The 25,870-nt window shown below is 42.7% G+C and overlaps 1 long non-coding RNA gene across 1 annotated transcript; it reads right to left on the reverse strand.

Moving 5' to 3' along the window:
* Nucleotides 1-3,213: 3,213 nt before the first annotated feature.
* On the reverse strand, nt 3,214-25,434 carry LOC120881182. Its single transcript, XR_005725238.1, has 3 exons — nt 25,424-25,434; nt 20,224-20,231; nt 3,214-3,334 (listed from the first exon to the last, which is right to left on the reverse strand). It is a non-coding gene; the product is annotated as an uncharacterized LOC120881182 (long non-coding RNA).
* Between the last annotated feature and the right edge of the window lie 436 nt (nt 25,435-25,870).

The raw sequence follows: 25,870 nt of genomic DNA on the forward strand, positions 1-25,870 counted from the left end.
TCTTTGCATGAAATGTTCCCTTGGTATCTCCAATTTTCTTGAAGAGAGTTCTAGTCTTTCCCATTCTGCTGTTTTCCTCTATTTCTTTGCATTGATCGCTGAAGAAGGCTTTCTTATCTCTCCTTGCTATTCTTTGGAACTCTGCATTCCAAGAGGAGCAACCCCACTTCCAAGGAGTGGTGGCTGTGCAGGCAAAGGAGGGCCGAGAGGAGCTACTCCACATTCAAGGTCAGGAGGGGTGGCCATGAGGAGATACTCCTCATCCAAGGTAAGGAGCAGTGGCTGTGCTTTGCTAGAGCGGCTGTGAAGAGATACCCCACGTCCAAGGTAAGAGAAACCAAAGTAAGATGGTAGGTGTGCGAGAGGGCATCAGAGGGCAGACACAGTGAAACCATAATCACAGAAAACTAGCCAATCTGATCACACAGACCACAGCCTTGTCTAAAAGAGCTTCATGACCCAGATAATCACGATAGTGTGACCACACATCCTGGAATGTGAAGTCAATTGGACCTTAGAAAGCATCACTATGAGCAAAGCTAGTTGAGCTATTTCAAATCCTGGAAGATGATGCTTTGAAAGTGCTGCTCTCAATATGCCAGCAAATTTGGAAAACTCAGCAGTGGCCAAAGGACTGGAAAAGGGCAGTTTTCATTCCAATCCCAAAGAAAGGCAATGCCAAAGAATGTTCAAAGTACCACACAATTGCACTCATCTCGCACGTTAGCAAACTAATGCTCAAAATTCTCCAAGCCAGGCTTTAGCAATATGTGAACCATGAACTTCCAGATGTTCAAGCTGGTTTTAGAAAAGGCAGAGGAACCAGAGATCAAATTGCCAACATCTGCTGGATCATCAAAAAAGCAAGAGAGTTCCAGAAAAAACATCTATTTTGCTTTATTGACTGTGCCAAAGCCTTTGACTGTGTGGATCACAATTAACTGTGGAAAATTCTGAAAGAGAAGGGAATACCAGGCCACCTGACCTGCCTCTTGAGAAATCTGTATGCAGGTCAGGAAGCAACAGTTAGAACTGGACCTAGAACAACAGACTGGTTCCAAATAGCAAAAGGAGTATGTCAAGGCTGTATATTGTCACCCTGTTTATTTAACTTATATGCAGAGTACATCATGAGAAACGCTGGACTGGAAGAAGCACAAGCTGGAATCAAGATTGCCGGGAGAAATATCAATAACCTCAGATATGCATATGACACCACCCTTATGGCAGAAAGTGAAGAGGAACTCAAAAGCCTCTTGATGAAAGTGAAAGAGGAGAGTGAAAAAGTTGGCTTAAAGCTCAACATTCAGAAAATAAAGATCATGGCATCTGGTCCCATCACTTCATGGGAAATAGATGAGGAAACAGTGGAAACAGTGTCAGACTTTATTTTTCTGGGATCCAAAATCACTGTAGATGGTGACTGCAGCCATGAAATTAAAAGATGCTTACTCCTTGAAAGGAAAGTTATGACCAACCTAGATAGCATATTCCAAAGCAGAGACATTACTTTGGCAACAAAGGTCCGTCTAGTCAAGGCTATGGTTTTTCCAGTGGTCATATATGGATGTGAGAGTTGGACTGTGAAGAAAGCTGAGGACCAAAGAATTGATGCTTTTGAACTGTGGTGTTGGAGAAGACTCTTGAGAGTCCCTTGGACTGCAAGGAGATCCAACCAGTCCATTCTGAAGGAGATCAGTCCTGGGTGTTCATTGGAGGTACTGATGCTGAAGCTGAAACTCCAGTACTTTGGCCACCTCATGCGAAGAGTTGACTCGTTGGAGAAGACCCTGATGCTGGGAGGGATTAGGGGCAGGAGGAGAAGGGGATGACAGAGGATGAGATGGCTGGATGGCACCACCGACTTGATGGACGTGAGTCTGAGGAGCTCCAGGAGTTGGTGATGGACAGGGAGGCCTGGCCTGCTGCGATTCATGGGGTCGCAAAGAGTCAGACACAACTGAGTGACTGAACTGAACCGAACTGAGCTGATTGGGTATATCTGATCACAGAAACGGGAAGGGATATTTTCAAGGGAGAAGAGACAGGTGGAGCCTGAGAATTCAAGCTGGCATTGACAATGGCCATGACTACAGAAGCTGTATAGCTGGGAGCTTAGGTCTGCTCACTGCAGGCAAGCTTCGTCATGAGGAGCCCTGTGTTCCAGTGGGCTCAGCCTCTGGTTTACAAGCTTCCCGGTGCCCCCAAGGAGGCTCCTCCATCTCACTCGCCCTGGCTGTCCCCTGACTCTCCCAATAATTTTGGTGACTCTCCCTACTTCTCAGACCAATCCCTCATTCCATGCAAACCCCCATTAGGACACACTGTCTTATTGCCCTTGGGTAACAGTCTCCGCTGCCTCTTTTTCATTTATTTCTTTTAACACAGATAATTTTCCCAATTTGCTTGATTTCTTATGTTTTTTTGGTCCTCTTAAAACATGTCCTCAAATTAATATATTCTGGTCTGCATTCTTAGCCAAATTTCCTCACTATTTTACTTCCTCATAGCTAAGTAATCTGTGTAATAAAAAAAGATGGACTCTAATAGTCGTTTTTTACACGAATTCAGGTCATATGATTGAAGCATTTCTTATCAGTCTCACATCACTTGCTGATACAACAAAAACTCAGTAAATGATTGAGAAGAACAAACAGTCTGTTCTCTTGCAATTAAGACATATTATAGAGCATTTCTTACATAGTTCAGTTTTGCAAATACAGCATAAATCCTGTGAGCACAGGCAAGGAAAAGCATATTTTTATCTAGATTAAGTCAGTGCTACTTCCCAAGTCATTTTCAACACTTATCAACCTCCAAAATCATCAGCAAAATTGACTGCAACATAACAATCATTAAGAAATTTCTCCATTACAAATGAAGTTCATTATTAGAGGCCACAGTAATTACTTTATGATGTTTTATAATTAAGTGGCACAAGGGAGGAGAAGATGGAGTCAGCATGTTAGATTTAAACTCTTTCTTATGCACACCACTGTTAATTTCACACCTAACTAAAATTGACAGGCAGTTAAAAACAGTTGGCAAATTTCTTAAAGTATAATGATCCCTAACAATGTTCACCTCTTAGTGAACTTTGAGAAAAAAAGAATAAAACATATTCCATTGTTGGTACCTGGTACACAGCAGTCACTCAATAATTATTTATCACAGAAAGTATTTTTTATATATTTATTTCTGTTTATTTATTTATTTGGCTGCACAAGTCTTAGTTGCAGGGTGTGGGGTCATTTCCCTAATGAGGGATCGAGCCCTGGGCCCTTGCATTGGGAGAGCGGAGTCTTAGCTGCTGAACCAACAGGGATGTCCCTTACTACAAAAAGTCTTGAAGCCTGAGACTTGCTTTTGTGTCATTCCATTCTCCCTAGAATAGTAATATGAGCCTCCTCTTTTGGGAACTAAAACCTTACTTATCAGGGCCAGTGGATTACCTTTTTTTTTTCCCAGTTAACTCCCCTCTTTAGATGTTGAGTGATCATAGATAAATTGTCTTCTGAGTTCTGCCTGTCATTATAGAACTTTAAGCACTTTCTGGGCATCACAGATTAAATAAGAAGGTTCACTGGAAGGTCGCAACTCCAAGCTTCAACATGCTAATGTGTGTTATTTTCTGAGACTGCCAGGGTCACATGCCAGGAGATGCCAATCTTATCTATCTTCTTGGTCCTCTGTACCTCTTCCCTCCCCGTCCTCCCCTTCATCCACATGCCCTGTCTTCCCACCTGCTCACACCCCAAAATGTTGTTGTTGTTCAGTCACTCAGTTGTGTCTGACTCTTTGTGACCCCATGGACTGCAGCATGTCAGGCCTCCCTGTCCTTTACCATCTCCCAGAGCTTGCTCAAACTCATGTCCATTGAGTCAGTGATGCCATCTAACCATCTTGTCCTCTGTTGTCCCCTTCTCCTCCTGCCTTCCATCTTTCCCAGCATCAGGGTCTTTTCTAATGACCCAGGGTTAGCTCTTTGCATCAGGTGGCCAAAGTATTGGAGCTTCAGCTTCAGCGTCAGTTCTTCCAATGAATATTCAAGACTGATTTCCTTTAGGATTGACTGGTTTGATCTCCTTGCAGTCCAAGGGACCCTCAAGAGTCTTCTCCAACACCATAGTTCAAAAGCATCAATTCTTCTTCACTCAGCCCAAAATGGATAAAGCTAAATTCTGAACATATTGTTAGCAATGCAGGCTTTCAGGGGCCCTCGATCCTGGACATGTGTTCAAAGATGGGAACTCCTCTCTGATTCCTAGGGCTATGAGTGAGTGAAGTCATTCAGTTGTGTCTGACTCTTTGCAGTCCCATGGACTGTAGCCTACCAGGCTCCTCTGTCCATGGGATTTTCCAGGCAAGAACACTGGAGTGGGTTGCCATTTCCTTCTCCAGGAGATCTTCCTGACCCAGGGATTGAACCCTGGTCTCCTGCATTGTAGGGAGACGCTTTACTGTCTGAGCCACCTAGGGCTATAAACCTGTTAAAAATCAAGAACATACCAAGGAGTGAGAAAATTGTTAATGAGATTCTTGACCTCCTTAATCAATAGAAATTGATCAGAGGCCAGAGAAGAAATTCAGGTAAGGCTGTATTGGGGTCCCTGCTGCAGTAGGAGGGAGTGATAAGCAACAACCAGTTCCCTTGCTTGCTCACTCCCCAAGGTGGGGACAAGCTTGTTCTTTATATGGGGTGGGGATAGGATGTGTTGAGAAGTCGAACTGGAAGGGTGGCTGGGTGGTTTGCCCTTAGGTGGTGTTGTGTGCAAGGGAGCTTGCTCAGTAACTTGCTTTTGCTCCAGGAGCTTAGAAGTAACAATTGGTTCTTTTGGTCTCTTTGCATCTTTTGTCCAGAATTTGCCCTGAGTGAGAATGCACACTGTGAAGAAAGCTGAGCACCAAAGAATTGATGCTTTTGAACTGTGGTGTTGGAGAAGACTCTTGAGAGTCCCTTGGACTGCAAGGAGATCCAACCAGTCCATTCTGAAGGAGATCAGCCCTGGGATTTCTTTGGCAGGAATGATGCTAAAGCTGAAACTCCAGTACTTTGGCCACCTCATGCGAAGAGTTGACTCATTGGAAAAGACTCTGATGCTGGGAGGGATTGGGAGCAGGAGGAGAAGAGGATGACAGAGGATGAGTTAGCTGGATGGCATCACTGACTCGATGGACGTGAGTCTGAGTGAACTTAGTTGGTGACGGACACGGAAGCCTGGCATGCTGTGATTCATGGGGTCTCAAAGAGTTGGACATACTGAGCAACTGAACTGAATTGAACTGAGAATGCACATATTTATTTTTAGTCCGGTATAGTTTCTTTGTATTTTGTTGTTCTAGGAGGTGTGTCCAGGTGCAAGCATTGCAGCACCACAGCCAAGGGTCCCAGGGCCCAGCCTGATTCAGGGTGATGGTGGGAGGGGTACATGAGGCTGAGAGGAAGTGGGGAGGGGACAGGGGAGAACTTGGGGAACAAGTTGACTGAACTGAGTACAGGTCCCAGGACAGCAGGAGAATCTGGGTTAATGCAGGTAGGTTTGTAAAAGATTCAGTGAGGAATAGAAGACAAAGCAAACTTATTATACTGAAATTCCTTTTAACCTACTTCACCATTTTGCCTAAGGCCAGCTGTAGTCCTGTCCACTAGAAGTTAAGCACATCCCAGAAATAAAGATACGAGCCCTGATGGCTCAGAGGGTAAAGAATCTGCCTGCAGTGCGGGAGGCCTGGGTTCGATCCCTGGGTCAGGAAGATCCCCTGGAGTAGGAGATGGCAACCCACTCCAGTCTTCTTGCCTGGAGAATTCTGTGGACAGAGGAGCCTGGTGAGCTACAACCCACGGCATCACAAAGAACAGGACACAACTGAGTGACTAACACTTTCACACTCAGAAATAAAGCTATTTCATGAGCTTGATCTAAGTATTTCTTCTAATTAAAAGTAGGATTCTTCAGAAACAGACTCATAGACACAAAGATCAGACCTGTGGTTTCCAAGGAGGAGGCGGGGGAAGGAAGTGGGGAAGGAATGGACTGGGAAATTGGGGTTGGTAGTTGCAAACCATTACATTTACAATATATAAACACCATGGTCCTACTGTATAGAAACTATATAAAATCTCCTAGGATAAACCATAATAGAAAAGAATATTTGAAAAAGAAGGTATATATATGTGTACAGTTTGCTGTATAGCAGAGATTAGCACAATCTTGTAAATCAACTATACTTCAATTTAAAATATAAATAAATAAAATAAAAGGATTCTCTGGAAAAAAAGCAAATTATAAATACAGGCAGTTCTTTCCGTGTGTCTTTTAAATATGTAGTTACCAAGAACATAAGATAAATTAGAAAATATTTATTTGCTCTGTTCATCTCTCCAAAATAAACACCTTCGAATAAAACAAAGCTAAATTTATTAGTAGTTTCTCCCAAAGAGAGAAGACAACCTTGACAATCTTAGCAGCATTTCAAAGAGGGAACTCAGAAGTGAGATATTAATTCACCTCTGGGGTCTGAGTTCAAGATGGGTTTAAGTTGGGTCTTCAAGGCAGGGAAATTTATTTATATTGTATATAAATATAGAGTTTATTTTTACATATAATATGTTTAAATTATTTTATTATTTACTTATTTATATCTAGGTTGGTCGACACAGCAAAGCAAGGGTCTTGAATAAGTAACCTGTGGTTAACGAACAAGATTTTGCCCAGGTAAGCAACTTATTATCTCTAATGACTTGGTTTGTGGGAATTTCCTGAAGCAAACACTGAAGTTATTTATTGGTTTGCAACTGTATCTGTTTTGAACAAATTCTCAGAAATGAACTAGGAAGTCATGTTGACATAGAAATGCTACAGTGTTAGGTAAATCCCACTGACATACTTGTAACAGGAACTTCTTAAAGAGGGAGGGGAGGAAATTTTTAGAGGTGATGGCTTTGTTTACAGCATTGTTTATGGTCATGGTTTCACAGGTTTACATTTACCTGCAAACTCATTGAGATGTATATATTAATATTAAGTAGGTACAGCTTTCTGTCGGAGAAGGCAACGGCACCCGACTCCAGTACTCTTGCCTGGAAAATCCCATGGACAGAGGAACCTGGTAGGCTGCAGTCCATGGGGTCGCTAAGAGTCGGACACGACTGAGCGACTTCACTTTCACTTTTCACTTTACTGCATTGGAGAAGGAAATGGCAACCCACTCCAGTGTTCTTGCCGGGAGAATCCCAGGGACGGGGGAGCCTGGTGGGCTGCTGTCTATGGAGTTGCACTGAGTCAGACATGACTGAAGCGACTTAGCAGCAGCAGCAGCTTTCTGTATGCCAATCATACCTCAATTTAAAAAATAATTTATTTTACTTTGGCTACACTGGTCTTTTTTTGTGGCACACGGGCTTTCTCTAGTTGCAGTGCGTGGGCTTAGTTCCTCGTGGGATCTTAGTTCCCCAACCAGGAATTGAACCCATGTCTCCTGCATTGTAAGGTGGATTCTTAACCGCTGGACCACCAGGAAAGTCCCCTAAAAATAATTCCTTTGAAGTGTCTGCCTTTGTTAGAATTAATGGGTGAAGAACTTAGAAAAGAGACATGTAGAATCTAAGAGTAGCTAAATTCTTCCACATGAGAAAGAGCATGGAGGTGCCCATGGAGAAGAAACTTGGGAAACAGAGAGAATAGGAAGAGCTTGACAAATTGGAGGCTGGGAGTCGAGAAGAGAGCTAGTATGGTGGCAAAGAGCAGCATGCAAAATAGAAAGATGGTAGAGGGAGTGGATATGAGAGGTTATGTGGAGGCTGGAACTGTGGAGAGCAGGAGTAGTATTTAAATACAATTGTATTAAAGTTAAATTCAATTATACGAAAATGGAGTATAAATCCAGTTTCCAAATTCTCCAGAGATGTTTGGTAAAGACCTGCATGGGGTCCAATCTGAGTTTCTTATATGTGTGTAACCATTCAGAGACTGGTCTCATGAAGGGTGGGGACATTTAGGTCCCATTGACTGGGCTGCAGTATTCAGATGCCAGGAAATGTTCACACGGTGGTTGCCCTTTAAAAGGCTCCCCAGGTGACTCAGTGGTAAAGAATCGTCCTGCCAGTGCCAGAGCTGGAAGAGATAAGGGTTCAGTCCTTGAGTGAGAAAGATCCCCTGGAGGAGGAATTGGCAACCCACCCCAGTACAGAGGAGCCTGGAGAATTACAGTCCACGGTGTCTCAAAGAGTCGGACACAACTGAGTATGCTCGTGTGCGTGTGTGCATGTGCGCACACACACACACATTATATCCAGACAGTGAAATCATTGGAGAAAAATCAAAATAATAGATCAAGATCAGAAAAGAAGATTAATAATAGATCAAGACCAGAAAGGAAATATTAATAGTAGCCAACATATCAAAATAGAATCAACACTGTAAATGTTGGATAGACTCCATTTCCATACTAGAAAGATACTGGGAGAAATACAAAGGATGAGATAAAAATAAAAGAGAATGATAACAAGTTTCATAATTTGAAACCATGTCATTAGCAGATGCTGTATTGGCTGCCTTCCTGGGCATTTATTTCATTAATAACTCAAAACAACCACTTGCAGTAAATATTACACCATTTTCCAGATGAAAAACACAAGGGTCACTTCCCTAATATCATTATAGCTTTTTAATAGTGAAGTTAAGATCTGAACACAGATGAGTCTTATTCTAAAGCTTATGTTCTTTACTTCTTATGGTCAGTACTGTTATTTTGGTGTGTTGTTATAGAAATTCCTGAGTAAGGTTTATTGCCATGGACTACAAATTCTGATGGGAAGGAAAAGATTTTCCCAAGCTCACAAATACCAGGCACCATTGTAGACAGAAGGTTAACTAAGCCTCCTGATTCTAGATGAACCCACAGACCTGTCTCATTAAATCAAAATATAAAAGTAGTCTGGGATTTCCCTGGTGGTCCAGTGGTTTAGAATCCACCTGTGAATGCAGGGGACACAGATTCCATCCGTGGTCTGGGAAGATTCCACATGCTGCTGGGCAACTAAGCATGTGAGCCCTAACTACTGAGGGGCTTAGTGCCTGTGCTCCGCAAGAAGAGAAGCCTGCACACCGCAACTAGAGAGAGCCCCCTTGATGCAACTGGAGAAAGCCCTTATGCAGCAACGAAGACCTAGAGCAGCCAAATAAACTAAAAAAAAAAAAAAAAAAAAAAGAAAGTAGTCTGAATAAACTTCCACACAATGACTGTCTGATACGTGAGAAGGATTCCTTTTGAATAAGCATGGCAATATCTTTCTAAATGAGCTCGATAAAATTAAAGCCAGACTAATCCAAAGATACTAGAATCCCTAGATATTAAAAGACATAGACACTACTTGTGATTCTTCCATCACCAACCTCCTCTAAGGGTACCATGAAGATACATTCCCAGTCATTTTCCTAAGGAAATGTTACTGAAACTTTTGAAAATTATTATTTTTTTAAGTTGGAATATCCTAAGTGAGGTAAGAAGATTTTAGTGTAATTTTTCACGAAGACAAAACAAGCTTTATATCCAGAAGCACAAAAGCTGGGAATTCATAGCCTGCCAGTTAAGCCTTGGAATATTCTTTTAAAAAGAAAGAAAAAAGCAAAAGATGACAGTAAGGAAAAGATGAGTAAAAGGTTAAAAGTTCTATATGCTGCATGGAATTCACTTGGGAGAAAAAGAAGTATCAGGTGGAAGAGGTGAAATAACCTGGAAGCCTATTTTGCCCCACAACTCTTGGTGTGCGTTCAGGGAGCATCAGATGTTTTTATTTCATGTGTGTGTATGAGGGATGAGCAGAAACAAAAATAACCTCCCTCCCAGGAACAGTGAAAGACTTCAGCCACAAAGTAGGTCATAGCACCCGGCTACACCGCCCTCTGATGTGCGCTGCCCACTGTAAACAGAGTCAAATGACAGGCTTTTTTGGGATCAAATGATGGCGCTTCCTTGCCCATCCCACTAACAGATTCCTGTAGTGAATTGCTCCTGAATGAATCCTACAAACCCCTGAGTCCTCTTTAAACTTCAGTGAAAAGAAATAAAACCTTCTCATTGAAGGAGAAAGGAGACACCAACATTCAGACTCAGATTGATTTTTGTAGCAATGATTTTCATTAGAAATTTAATTGCTGTGTATTAAATATTAGCACTGCTGGGGGCTGGAAGGATATACTTTTTCTTTTTTCTGTTTGTTTTCTTTGGTTTGGTTTGCTTTTCTCTGACATCGATAGTGAGTTCTCACTTTTTCTGTCAAGATGTTGGCAATCAGAATGCGGTGAAAACAGAAGTAAAGAGAGACGCTCAGAGTCTCCTGGGTGAGAGAACCTTGCCCCTTCTCAATGCGCCCCCCACACTAGAGCTGAGGTGGTCATCTTCCTAACATATTTCCCTGTGTAAATTGTTTTCTCCCTGCGTAAATTGTTAAACAATATCTGAAAGATAAAGGTCCCTCGTGATCTGATGTCTTCCTACCCTGGGCCCTATCTGCCAACACACTTCAAAAGGCACTCTTTGCACCAGCCCCATATCAAACGACTTGTCTCCAGAAAAAAAGCATAATGTGCTAGCTGACACTTCTTTGCCTTTATATTGTTATCCCCTCTTCCTAAACTGTCCTTCCTTCTATCTCCTACTTAGCTTTGGGGAGACTTTCCTAAATCCTCAATCTGAACAAAGACCCCTTCTCCCCATACAAGCACAGCGAGGTGCTTGGCACCCTCTACTGCACCCACCGGTGACTATGTTCAGCTTCGTGAAGACACAATCCACTCTCATGCCACTATGCATTCCCCAAGGTCTCAGCATGTGCTTAGGTCTTCACCTGCAGAAGAATGGTGATATTTGTGTGTGTGTGTGTGTGTGTGTGTATGTATGTGGTGAAAATACTTAAGTTCTACTCTCATAGCAAATTTCAATTATACAATACAGTATCATCTAGAATGTGCCTTTTTAATAAGCCTGCCCAGATGACTCTGACGGGGATCCTGTAAGTCAAAAAGTTAGTGGTAGAGCTGGACTGAAATCCTGAGTGATGTTTTGTGATCTCCACACTGTCTGCTAACTTAGAAGGTTAAATGTGAGTATAAGACACTGATTTTGATTCTGAGTGAAACTCTACAACGGAACGCTGTATGAGGCACACCCAAAAGGCAACTACCACCTCCACCTTCCCTGCCCCATTGGTTTCTGTATCTTATACAACATATCCCAGTTTTAATATCAATCAGATGAGTTTTGAACATTTCTTGCTCTGATCAGCATGAGTGTCTTAAAAGCAGGCACTGCGTCTCATTCACTTTTGTGACTCCCAGTGGCAAGGCCTATCACATCATAGACTGTCAATAATCTTTAGTGGGTAAATATTTGGATCAAAGTTTCCATTCTAAAGTTATTTCAAAACAGAGAAAAAATTAGAGTGCTAACAGTGTACTAACAGTATTTTTAATCAATATTGCATGACCATTTAATTACAGAAAATAATTTAATATCCTGCCAAAACTGAGAAAGTTGTCTAATCAAAGCAACTAAACTAATATACCAAATAGAGTAGGTGGAGTTAACCAGCATGGCTTCAGCTTGGCAAGGATTTAATTAGAAATATGCTTTTAATGAATTCTAGTACTAAACAAAGTCACCAGTGATGCAATGCTTTAACTGAAGAACTAACACTCTATTTCAAGCCAGCACTCCAGATCCTCCTTCCTTACAATTGTCGATATTTACATATTTAATAGCAGCCGTGTTTGGAAAACTGGCACTGTAGTGAACATGAAGGCATGTTCACCGTAGTGAATGTGAAGTAGGATCTCTCCTGAGGTCCTGCTCTAGGAGAATGGGTTAATGGTGTTTCAGGGACACACCCAGGACCTGCACTAAAGAATCTGCCTGCCAATCCAGGAGACTGGGGTTCGATCCCTGGGTCTGGAAGATCCCCTGGAGAAGGAAATGACAACCCACTCCAGTATCTTGCCTCAGAAATCCCATGGACAGAGGAGCCTGATGGGCTATAATCCACGGTGTCTTGGAGACTAAACAACAACATTCATAACACAGGCCCCAACAAAAATGACTCCTCCCCACACACACACAAAAAATAATGATAATAATTAGACTTAGAACAAAGAGGTAGCACAGACATGAGAAGACTGTAACCTTGAGCAGTCATTCCTTGAGTAGTTATAGAAGCAGATAACCAGAATTTTGAAAAGAATATTGGAGAGAAGCAAAGACTTCTTGGTATAACTGAGATAAAGATTCAATTCCTAAAGTAGTAATAAATGTTGATATTTGCAGATATCAAGGCAAAGAATTGTCTGCAAATACAAATCCACAATCTCTTCTTTGAGAACAGTTGTGTTTCAGACTTCAGAATGTTTCAAATTTTGAAAAGAAAGGCACCACAATAAGAAGCTCAAGCACCATAATGAAGAGTACCCCCACTCAACTAGAGAAAGCCCTCATGCAGCAGCAAAGATCCAGAGCAACCAAAAATAAATAAATCTTAAAGAAGAGAGAGAGAGAGACCTGGTGCAGCCAAATTAATAAATAAATTAAATTTTAAAAAAAGTCAAAACCCTTCAGTCACCTAGCTTTCTAATCAGCCTTAATCCTCACGATTCTCAGAAACAAGACCTGAAGGACTGTAGAGGTTCTTCCCATTCCTCTCTTGAAGTTGCTTTGGAGAGACATTTCTCCATATTGGGGATGAATCTCTTCTGGTCCTAACTGACACTGGAGCCACATTCTTATTCTTCAACCCCACGACTATTAAGCAACCCCTGTTCAAATTATGGGGATCTCTAATGAACTTCTAGAGGTTCCAAACATATTCCCTTTTGTTTAGGCTCTTCCCCCATACCCTCAACCCCAGCAGTGTCAGGCAACATGTGGGATCTTAGTTCCCAGTTATAGTTCAGTTGCTCAATTGTATCCAACTCTTTGTAACCCCATGGATTGCAGCATGCCACGCTTCCCTATCCTTCACCACCTCCCAGAGCTTGCTCAAACTCATGTTGAATCAGTGATGCCATCCAACCATCTCATCCTCTGTTGTCCCCTTCTTCTCTTGCCTTCAATCTTTCCCAGCATTGGGGGCGTTTTTAATGAATTGGCTCAATGCATCAGGTGGCCAAAGTATTGGAGCTTCACCTTCAGCATTAGTCCTTCCAATGAGTTCCCAGACCAGGGATCAAACCCACATCAACTGCATTGGAAGTGCAGAGTCTTAACCATTGGACTGTCAAGGAAGTCCATGTTTAGGCTCTTTGAGAGATACACATCCCTTTCTCTTTAGTTCCTCTGCCCTATTTGTTAGGGCAAGACTTCTTACAGCAGGATTTTGCTGGGATTCCTTTCTCCCAAAAATGGGAAAATAATTTTAGAACTTGGAAATAAGTGATCAAAGCAGTCAACCTAACTGTGATGCATTTTATTTGTTCCATCTCTAATAGTCTTAGTGCAAATCTGAAAATACCTATCATTTGTCCCTACTGAATCAGCTACCACTGTCTTTATGGGCAAAATCAGCAACTAATATTAGAAAACTTCACAGCACAACTCTCATCAAGATTCAATAGATCTCTTGAAATCTCTTCCCAGAATGAATCAATATTCTGTAAGTAAAGAAGCCCTTCAAGGCATAAAGACTATAATCAAAGATTACAAGACTTAAGACCTCATGATCCCTTGTACTAGTCTTTGTAATTAATGGTGCGAAAACCTAAGGGGTGAGGGTGACAGTTTATCTAAGACCTCCCAGCAATATACAACCTTATTATCAACACCTAGCTGCCCCTAATTCTCATACATGACTAACATCCATCCCCACTACTGTAGTTGATTTATGCTGTGTAGTCTTTAGTATTTCAGTTGATGAAGCTCGTCAATACTTCACTGCCTTCATCTGGGGAGGAAAAGAGTTCACTTGGACAGCAATGCTTCAGGGTTTTACTGAGAATCCTTCTTATTTTTTTGCAAATCGTTAAAGCTAATCTGTTTGATATAAAGTTCCCAAGAGGGTCTAATTGGTTGCAGGCAAGAGTGGATGATTTGTTTCTTTGCTCTTTTTCTCAGGCCTCATCACAAGAAGCCAGAACCTACTTGCTAAAGCATTTAGCCTTAAAGGGATATAAGATCGCCAAGGAAAACTAGAGTTTGCCCAAACCCAGGTTCAATATCTAGGGCATCTGCCATCAGGACAAGGACAACGCCTGAATCTAGCTAGGCTTCATGGTGTCCTGAGTTTCCCAAAACTAAGAAGCAACTGTGACATTTTCTCAGGCTGCTGGGTTATTGCTAGAGATCAATCCTAAATGTCTCTCTATGGTCAAACCACTGTGTTTTACTCAACAGTAACAACCCCAGACCCGAGTTCATGGGAAGAACCAAGGGATGTTCAAGGCCTTAAAGGAGAGTTTGATGAATCCACCCTTGGACATCCCGTTATTGATTTCCTTTTTCCTTTCTGTATATGAGAAGGAAGGGAATGCCCTTGGAGTGTAGCATTAGTGCCTAGTGACTAAGTCATGTCCGACTCTTTGCGACCCCATGGACGGTAGCCCGTCAGGCTTCTCTGTCCACAGGAATTCTCCAGGCAAGAATACTGGAGTGGGTTGCCATGCCCTCCTCCACCAGATCTCCCAAACCCAGGGATCAAAGCCAGGTCTCCCGCAATGCTGGTGGATTCTTTACCATCTGAGCCATGAGGGAAGCCTTTGGGGTACTCACCCCCAAACATGGGGCCACCAATGGCCCATAGGGTATTACAGCTGGCAACTGGACCCTGGGCCTTGTGGGTAATACCCACCTTGTCTTAGAGCCTTTACAGCCACTGCCTTTTGGGTGAAAGCCACCAGAAAAATCACCGTGGGATCCTCTTTAACCACTATTGTACCTCGCACAATAGAAGCCCTCCTGAATTCTCATCGCATTCAGGATTTCTCAGTTGGATGTCTCACCTCCTATGAAGTCCCTTGTTAAGTGCTTCTTCCATCACTCCTTTCCACTGTCATAACCTTAACCTGGCTACTCTTCTCCCCTCTGTCACTGACCAAGTCCCTCATGACTGCTTAACACTGACCTGTCATCTGACTCCTTGCAAAGATCTGCAGGAAATCCTGTTGGGTAATGCTGACTTCTTATGGTTTACTGGTGGTTCTTACTTAAAAGTGACAATGGCCAGTGATTCACTGGATATACTATTGCTACTCCTTTTGATATTGTTTAGGCAGCATCTTTAGCAATGGCTACTTCAACCCAACATGCTGAATTATATGCTTTTACGTGAGGGCAAGGGCAAAACTGCCAACATTTATAACTGGTAGTGAACAGGCTTTTGAAATAGCTTATGATTATTGAATGTAAAGTAAAGAACTAATGTGACTTCCTTATGCCCAGTGGAAATAGAATTTTAAATGGCCCCTATTTCAGGAATTATTGGATATAACAGTTTGACCTGCTGTTTTAGGTAGAAATAGTGGCTGACTTTTCTGGGCTCCAAAATCACTGCAGATGGTGATTGCAGCCATGAAATTAAGACACTTACTCCTTGGAAGGAAAGTTATGAACAACCTAGATAGCATATTAAAAAGCAGAGACATTACTTTGCCAACAAAGGTCTGTCTAGTCAAGGCTATGGTTTTTCCAGTAGTCATGTATGGATGTGAGAGTTGGACTGTGAAGAAAGCTGAGGACCAAAGAATTGATGCTTTTGAACTGTGGTGCTGGAGAAGACTCTTGAGAGTCCCTTGGACTGCAAGGAGATCCAACCAGTCCATCCTAAAGGAGATCAGTACTGGATGTTCATCAGAAGGACTGATATTGAAGCTGAAACTCCAATACTTTGGCCACCTGATGCGAAGAGCTGACTCATTTGAAAAGACCCTGATGCTGGGAAAAATTGAGGGCAGGAGCAGAAGGGGACGACAGAGGACGAGATGGTTGGATGGCATCATCGACTTGATGGACATGGGTTTGGGTGGACTCTAGGAGTTGGTGATGGGCAGGGAGGCCTGGCATGCTGCGGTTCATGGGGTCGCAAAGAGTCAGACACGACTGAGCAACTGAACTGAACTGAACTGAAGATTTCAGGGCATTCTAAACTTGACTCTCTGGAAGCTAAGGGAAAACACCTTGCTGACGTGCCCCCTCCCCACAAAAAATTCTGCCTTTGAGACTTCCCTGTGGTCCAGTGGCTAAGACTCTTCACTCTCAATGCAGGGGGCCTGGGTTCCATCCCTGGTCAGGGAACTAGACTCCACATGCTGCAATGAATATCCAAGATCCAGTGTGCCACAACTAAGACCCTGCACAGCCAAATAAATAAATAGATTTTTAAAATGCTGCTCTTAAAGAAACCAATAGCAGCCAAGTCTCTGCCATTGTCCTAACAGATACTTCCCTAAATGATAGTTTAGGAAAACTTGTTAGAAACATGCAATAACTGACCTCAGAAAAGGAAAAACAAGATTGAAAATTCAGCCAACTGTTGGTTTGTAAAAAGAAGAAACTCTGGTTTGCACCAAATAACAATCTGGTCCTACTGGACACTCTAAAATTCCCACTCCTCTCCACTGTACATGCTTTAAACCACTGGTCTACTGAAAAAACTGTAGCATTCATGGATCAATATCAGTGGGGAAACATCAGCAAGGCCACAAAAAGTGCCTACTTCACTTATTCCACTTGTTCAAAATATGACCAAAGGAAGTCTGTTTGTACAGTTCCTGGGCATTTTAAATTGCCTCATGTACCATTTGAGGTTTGGCAAATGGATTTCATACAACAGTCTCCATCTCATAGATATAAATATAGTTAAGTCATGGCCCATTTATTTTCACCTTGGACTGAAGTCTTTCCGTGCGGACAGGCAGCATAAGCCAAGATATACTTTGCAACTTTCAGCCCCATAGAACTGTCAGTTGAGGGCTTGGTTGCTTCAAGTCTGGTCCTCTTTGTGGTCTCTATGCCAGTGTCAGACACAGATGCAACTTTCAGTCCTTCCAGACCTTCCAACAGGTCACTATTAATAGTAAATAGATCTCTTTCACACACACACATACAATGCTCATGAGGACAAACACTGATTCACAGTATGAACCCATATACTTTTTCATCTGCATGCTTGTTCTGTGTGCTTTTTCCTGCCTTGGGAGTGTATTCATAAGCAAAGCATCTAGTAATGAGCATTCTTAAATTCATCAAAGGCCCAGCATACTCTCTAAATGAAACTTTTGTGTTTTTTAAATTTTTCTGCTTTGGAGGGTGATGTCAAATGCTCATGCAATTTTTGGGGTCAGTTCTGTAAGATGAAGAACACTGGATGAGCATCTATCAACCTCAGGTCCTCAAAGTGTGGGAGAGGCCTTAATTTTCATCTTTCTGAAATGCAGCTGTTTCTGAAACCAACTTCCAAGTCCATATCATGAACACTCGGAGCCCTGGATCTAGGAAAATGGTCATTTTCCATTCTAGTCTGCAGTTCTCTTCTTGACTCTAAAAATATTTTCCTAGTTTCCCACATCATCATTTCCCACCCTCTGCTGCTGCTGCTGCTGCTGCTGCTGCTGCTAAGTTGCTTCAGTCTCGTCCAACTCTGTGCGACCCCATAGACGGCAGCCCACCAGGCTCCCCCGTCCCTGGGATTCTCCAGGCAAGAACACTGGAGTGGGTTGCCATTTCCTTCTCCAATGCATGAAAGTGGAAAGTGAAAGTGAAGTCGCTCAGTCGTGCCCAACTCTTAGTGACCCCATGAATTGCAGCCCACCAGGCTCCTCTGTCTATGGGATTTTCCAGGCAAGAGTACTGGAGTGGGGTGCCGTTTCCTTCTCCATTCCCACCCTCAGCTACACCTATTTATCATCTTTTTATATTAGGTCTCTTTACAGGTTGCTGTACAGTTGCTTCCCTAGTGGCTCAGACAGTTAAAGGATCCACCTGCAATGCAAGAGACCTGGGTTTGATCCCTGTGTCAGGAAGGTTGCCTGGAGAAGGGAATGGCAACCCACTCCAGTATTCTTGCCCGGGAAATCCCATGGAGAAAGGAGCCTGGCAGGCTGCAGTTCATGGGTCACAAACAGTCAGACACGACTGAGCAACTAACACCAACTGCAGAGGTAAACAGTCCATTACTTGCAACACCTGTTCACCTAAAACAAATAGACAACCTATTATTTCTCTAGCAAAAGAAAAAAAAAAGTATTACTCAGGATCAACAAAGAATCACAATTCAGGGTCTGCAACCATGGCGAGCCATATGTAAGTTCCCTGCAGCAAGGAGAGAGGGACAGTTTTAAAGAGGAGGAAGGAAGTTGGGGGAGTGTAGTAAACAAACTTGGAAGCATTGAAAGTTCAAAGTTTAGTGACTTTTCATTGACTGAGTTGTGACAGCTACTTGTTGGCTGAATTCTTATAAATGTCATTCTGTTTTTGAAAATTTAAGCTAAATTAGATGAAGCTCCTTCTTCACACTTGTGAGAAGTCTAATGTACAACAGATTAGAACTTTGAATGGTCTCCAAGAGGAACCAGAGATCAAATTGCCAACATCCGCTGGATCATGGAAAAAGCAAGAGAATTCCAGAAAAACATCTATTTCTGCTTTATTGACTATGCCAAAGCCTTTGACTGTGTGGGTCACAATAAACTGTGAAAAATTCTGAAAGAAATGGGAATACCAGACCACCTGACCTGCCTCTTGAGAAATCTGTATGTAGGTCAGGAAGCAACAGTTAGAACTGGACATGGAACAACAGACTGGTTCCAAATAGGAAAAGGACTGCATCAAGGCTGTATATTGTTACCCTACTTATTTAACTTATATGCAGAGTACATCATGAGAAATGCTGGGCTGGAAGAAGCACAAGCTGGAATCAAGATTGCCCAGAGAAATACCAATAACCTCAGATATGCATATGACACCACCCTTATGGCAGAAAGTGAAGAGGAACTCAAAAGCCTCTTGATGAAAGTGAAAGAGGAGAGTGAAAAAGTTGGCTTAAAGCTCAACATTCAGAAAACTAAGATCATGGCATCTGGTCCCATCACTTCATGGGAAATAGATGGGGAAACAGTGGCTGACTTTATTCTTCTGGGCTCCAAAATCACTGCAGATGGTGATTGTAGCCATGAAATTAAAAGATGCTTACTCCTTGGAAGGAAAGTTATGACCAACCTAGACAGCATATTAAAAAGCAGAGACATTACTTTGCCAACAAAGGTCCATCTAGTCAAGGCTATGGTTTTTCCAGTGGTCATGTATGGATGTGAGAGTTGGACTATAAAGAAAGCTGAGCACCGAAGAATTGATGCTTTTGAGCTGTAGTGTTGGAGAAGACTCTTGAGAGTCCCTTGGACTTCAAGGAGATCCAACCAGTCCATCCTAAAGGAGATCAGTACTGGGTATTCTTTGGAAAGACTGATGTTGAAGCTGAAACTCCAATACTTTGGCCACCTGATGTGAAAAACAGACTCATTTGAAAAGACCCTGATGCTGGGAAAGACTGAGGGCAGGAGGAGAAGGGGGCAACAGAGGATGAGATGGTTGGATGGCATCACTGACTCGATGGACATGGTTTTGGGTGGACTCTGGGAGTTGGTGATGGACACGGAGGCCTGGTGTGCTGTGGTTCATGGGGTTGCAAAGAACCGGATGACTGAGTGACTGCACTGAACTGAAGGGTTTCCTTGAAATAAAAGTTATGACAAACCTAGACAGCATATTAAAAAGCAGACATTACTTTGCTGACAAAGGTCCATATAGTCAAGCTGTGGTTTTTTTCCAGTCATCATGTATGGATGTGAGAGTTGTGCCATAAAGAAGACTGGGCCCTGAAGAATGAATGCCTTCAAACTGTGGTGTTGGAGAAGACTCCTGAGAGTCCCTTGGACTGCAAGGAGATCCAACCAGTCAATCCTAAAGGAAATCAATCCTGAATATTCATCAGAAGGACTGATGCTGAAGCTGTAATAATTTGGCTACCTTTTCCTACTGGTTGGAAAAGCCCCTGATGCTGGGAAAGATTGAAGGCAGGAGGAGAAGGGGGCAACCGAGGATGAAATGGTTGAGTGGCATCACCGACTCAATGGACATGAGTTTGAGCAAGCTCCATGAGATAGTGAAGGACAGGGAAGCCTGGCATGCTGCAGTCTATGGGGTTGCAAAGAGTTGGACACAACTGAGTGACTAAACAACAATAACAAGGGTTTCTGCAAATTCCCCAGAGTTTATGTTTCCCTGAGCAATTCTGGCTTTGTGCTCCCAGAGGACTCATGAAACTCAGAGATCTGTCACCTCCTGTGTGCCAGCCTAGATGTCAGATCCAACTTCTTTTCCTTGGTTAACACACGCATAGACTCATATGCTCACACAGAGTCAAAATGAGGCATTCATGCATATAACAGAATTTACTGACATTTGAGGTCAACAGAGGTATTCACGAGACAGCAATTCCAAATCCTAAAAATTAGATGAAGCCCGTTCTTAAATTGTTTCTCACGACCTCATCATGTTATTCAACTGCCCTGATTCCTCCAACACCATTCTCTTTTCAGAGATCCCCTTTCTCACATAGTCCACATAAACTTAACTCTCCTCACTTTATTAGTTAGAACAATTATATTGTCCCATATGCTCTTTAATAGTATTGTTAGGGGAATCACTGACTTGAAACCACCTGCCCTGGCCAGGACCAATAGTAACCACTTGCATGAGTTATCCAAAACAGGTCCTGGTAAAGAATGTGGAGTTAACAAGTTACCACCAACCAAAAGAATTCAGCAGAGGTCTAAAGGAGAGAGGAGATGTCAGTCTGTATGTCCTACCAACCTCCCAGACTCCTCTCAATGGAATCAATCTTAGTTGAATGATATGCACCAGCAGGAAGGACCCTGAGTCAGAAAGATTGATCAGAGACAACCTGGAAACTAACCCAACTACCATAAAACCCGAGACTAAAGCCGCAAGGCAGAGCAGTCCTCCTGGGCTCCCTCCCCCTGGCTCTCCGCCCAGGCGCCCCTTCCCAGTAAAGTCTCTTGCTTTGTCAGCATGCGTGTCTTCTCAGACAATACATTTCTGAGTTAGAAAAGAGCCCACTCTTGGACCCTGGATAGGGTTCCCCCTTCCTGCAACAATATCATGGGGGTGGAAATAGTCTCCAGACTGGAAAGTAACAGAACTGTGTGTTCTGCATCTTTGTTTGGATCCTGAAAAGCATCATGACAGGCAATGGCCTGTTTCAAGTTCAGCTGCATTCCCGGGCCCTTCGCTTCTGCTCTCTGCCTGACCCCACGTCACCCTTTCAGGTTGAGGGGACTAATGAGAACCTCAGCTGGGGGAAGGAATTTTGTTATTCCAGTGATGAGCAGCATAGATATATCTGCATCATCAGCTTGTAGACGGTTGTTCTTTCCTGTTGGGTAGACAGCACACCTGGCACCTGGGACCCAGCCCTCACAGCCTTTTTTTGTAACCACTGATAGAGTCGTGATATGAAATGAAACTATAATATTTCCTCTCTGAAAAACACTAGCTACTTATGTAATCATTCTTTCTCCCAGCTAGTTAATACCTTGATTTTCATTGCCTCTGTCTTTCTCCCCTTTGAACTTTACTGGTTCCCTTGACCTGTAGGCAAAATCATGATCAAATTTGTCTATGAAATTTTGTTCAACAATAAGCTCTTCTAAATTAATGACCAAAAGTTACATGAAAAGACAGTCTATATTATTTATGGGGGAAATACAATTTAAATCCCTCATGAGTTACTACCTCAAATCTACTAGAATCATTAACATCTCAAGTGTTGGGGAGGCTGTGAATGACCTGGACTGCTGGTGGCAATATAAAGTGATATAGCCACTTTGGAAAACATTTTGGTAGTTTCTGAGGTGGTTAAATGAACACCTATTCTGTAATCCAGACACTTCACTCCTTGGCATTTTACCAAAAGAAATGAAAATATATGTCCATTGAAAGACTTATACACAAATGTTCATAGCTGTTAGCTAAAGTTCATTATGATAGCCAAAATCTGGATATGACCTAAATATCCATCTATAGGTGAATGGATAAGCAAACTGAAAGACTAGGTTCTTACAGTTCAATTCATATATTAGGTTGGTGCAAATGTAATTGTGATTTTTGACCATGAATTTTAAATCATTGTAACTAGGCTCAAACACAGCTTTTTAATCAAAATAGAAACCATTGCAATCAACAGATTTTTTGCCAATGAGAAATAAGTTTGTTTATTCCTGTAGCATAAAAGTCTACGCTTTGGGATTCGACATACTCTTGGAACGCATTTTTTTTCTGCCTCTTGCTAGTTGTGGAATTGTCTTCTCTGCAAAAATTTGTCAAGATGCTTGAAGAAGTGACAGGTAGGTCAGAAGTCAGATGAATATGGCAGATGAGGCAAAACTTTGTAGCCCAATTTGTTCAATTTTTGAAGCCCTGGTTGTGCAATGTGCAGTCAGGCATTGTCACAGAGAACTGGGCCCTTTCTGTTGACCAATGCCGGCTGCAAGCTTTGCAGTTTTTGGTGCATCTCATCAATTTGCTGAGCATGTGTCTCGGATATAATGGTTTCAACAGATTCAGAAAGCAGTAGTGGATCAGATGGGCAGTAGACCACCACACAGTGACCACGACCTTTTTTTGGTACAAGTCTGGCTTTGTAAAGGGTTTCCCTGGTAGCTCAGATGACAAAGAATCTGCCTGCAATGCAAGAGACCCAGGTTCGATGCCTGGGTTGGGAAAATCCCCTGGAGAAGGGAATGGCTACCCACTCCAGTATTCTTGCCTGGAGAATTCCATGGACAGAGGATCCTGGTGAGTTACTGTCCATGGGGTCACAAATAGTTGGACAGGACTGAGTGACTAACATTTTGGATTTGGGAAGTGTTTTGGAGTTTCTTCTGTGTCCAACTACTGAGCTGGTCATCACCAGTTGTCATATAAAATCCACTTTCCATTGCACATGAAATGGTGAGAATCTGAGAAATGGTTTGTTGTTTTTGTGTAGAATAAGAGAAGACACTTCAAAATGATGATTTTTTTGATTTGCAGTCAGCTCATGAGGCACGTATCGAGCTTTTTCACCCTTTCAATTTGCTTCAAATGCTGAATAACCATAAAATGGTCAACACTGAGTTCTTGGGCAACTTCTTATGTAGTTGTAAGAGGATCAGTTTCGATAATCCTCTCAACTGGTGTTGTCCGCTTCTGAAGACTGGCCGCTGAGCTTTTCATCTTCAAGGCTCTTGTCTCCTTTGCAAAACTTCTTGAACCATCACTGCACTGTATGTTCACCTGGGTTAAATGCATTGCTGAAGCTGTGAGTTGTCTCCACTGCTTTACAACCCATTTTGAACTCAAAAAAGAAAACTGCTTAAATTTGTTTTTTGTCTAACATCATTTCCCTAGTTTAAAATAAATATAAAATTCACAGCAAGTAATAAGTGATTAGCAAAAAAGTAAATAAAGCAAGAAATGAACATTAAAATAATGTACATGCTGTATAACCACTTTTATTTAAGAATCTATTCCAGTGCTGTGCTGTGCGTAGTCACTCAGTCATGTCTGACTCTTTGTGATCCCATGGACTATAGCCTGCCAGGCTGCTCTGTCCATAGGGATTCTCCAGACAAGAATACCGGAGTGGGTTGCCATGCCCTCCTGGGGGCAAATTTCAACAACACAAAAACCGCAGTTACTTTTGCACCAACCTAATAAAATCATAAGAAATGCATACTAATGTGGAATAACAGAAAGCAGATCAGTGGTTGCCTTGGGCATAGAGGAGTTGGTGAAGAACAAGAAGGAGAAATGACAAAGGGGACTTGAGGAGTCCTGGTGGAGGGGGTATATTCATTATACTTATTGTACGAATACATTCATTATCTTGATTACATTCATTATCTTGATTCTGCTGGTAGTTTCACAGGTGTATGTACCACTTGTCAAAATTTACCAAATGTACACACTCTAAATATGCAGTTTGTTATGTGCCAGTTACACATAAATAAAACTGTTAGACAAAGACTTTTTGTAATTGTATTTATTTATTTACTCTGGGCTACCCTGGATCTTTGTTGCTGCTCAGGGTTTCTCTGGTTGTGGTGAGCCAGAGCTCCTCTCTAGTTGTGGAGCTTGGGCTTCTCATTGCAGTGGCTTCTCTCATTGTGGAGCACGGGCTCTAGGCGCTGGGCTTCAGCAGTTGCAGTACACAGGCTCAGTAGTTGTCACTCACGGGCTTAGTTGCTCCACAGCATGTGGAATATTCCTGGACCAGAGATGGAACCAGCGCCCCCTACATTGGCAGGTGGATGTTATCCACTGGGCCACCAGGGAAGTTCCGGAATGTCACCTTATGTGGAATCAGTCTTTACAAAGGTCATCAAGTTAAAATGATGCCATTAGGTGGGGCCCTAATCCAACAGGATTGGTGTCCTTATAAAAGGGGGAAATTTGGAGTCATCTACACTTACAGGCAGAATGGCACATGAACATGAAGATGGCTATCTACAAGTCAAGGAGAAAAGTCTAGAACAGATTCTGCTCTCACAGCCTCAGAAGAAGCCAGTCTGCTGACACCTCGATTTTAGCCTTCCACCCTCCAGCACTGTGAGACAATGAAATTCGGTTATTTGAGCGAACTATTTGTGATACTCTGTTACAGCAGCCCTGGCAAACCAATATAACACTCTTGTGTAGAAGAAAGACAATGTTCTCATCTGGAATTTATGACCAGGGATGGAATTTTTGAGAGAACCTGTGAGGAAAATATCACTTGAACCCCACTGGGTAAGAAGCTAATTGTGCCAAAAGATATATATTTGGATTAAGATTAATAACACCTTAACTAAATTATAAGGAAAAGCCTGTTGGTAAGCAATAACAGATCACATTTGGTTCCTGTTAGAAGTTTCTTGAGGGGCTACCAGGGAAAGAGGCTCTGGAAAATGAGAAGAGAAGGGCACCAGCTGACCCAATTTTGACTTATGCGGAAACGTACTTTTTAAACTTTCTATTATATATTGGAATATAGGTGATTAACAATGTTGTGATAGTTTCAGGTAGACAGAAAAGGGACTCAGCCATACATATACATGTATCTACTGTCTCCAACACCTCTCCCATCTAAGCTGCCACATAACATTGAGCAGTTTCCTGTGCTGTATGGGTGGTGGTTTAGTCGCTAAACTTTAGAGCAGTTCTCCTGGGTTTCCTTACCCTACTGCTCTCCACCTGGGTGCCCTTTCCCAATAAAATCTCTTGTTTTGTCAGCACATGTGTTTCCTCAGACAATTCATTTCCGAGTGTTAGACAAGAGCCCAGTTTCGGGCCCCGCCTTCCTGCAACAAAGGGCTACTCTGGCGGGACTCTTCTTCGCTAAGACTGACATCCTGACCACTCGGGGTACTCAGGGGCCAGCTTGCCGGCCAATGGGCCAGACCCAGCGGCCGCAACTGGGGCCCTTTTGTCCCTGGTCTCCTCTTGACGCGGACAACTGGCCAGAGTGCCCCGACCGGTAAGGAACAAGAGATTTTACTGACTCTCTCCCCTTGCCTCTCTCTTTCCTCTCCTTAACCCTTCCTATCCTTCCCTGTTTTTCTATTCCCCCGGTCCTGGACGCAGGAATCTGGTCGAAGGGCCCTCAGCCTGAGCTGAGGATTGGAGACTGATCACCTCCTCTTGGCAGAGAACTTGAATTCTGGTTCTGGTCTGCTCTGATTTCTGGTAGGGCCAAGTTCCAGTCCTCCCTTCTCGGGAGGCCCAGGGAAAAGTCCCATATCGCCTGGGTATCTGTAGGTGGCAGGAGACGTCTGTAAGGCCACCCCTTTCG

This window comes from Oryx dammah, unplaced genomic scaffold (genome assembly GCF_014754425.2).
Source record: "Oryx dammah isolate SB20612 unplaced genomic scaffold, SCBI_Odam_1.1 HiC_scaffold_22, whole genome shotgun sequence".
NCBI lineage: Eukaryota > Metazoa > Chordata > Mammalia > Artiodactyla > Bovidae > Oryx > Oryx dammah.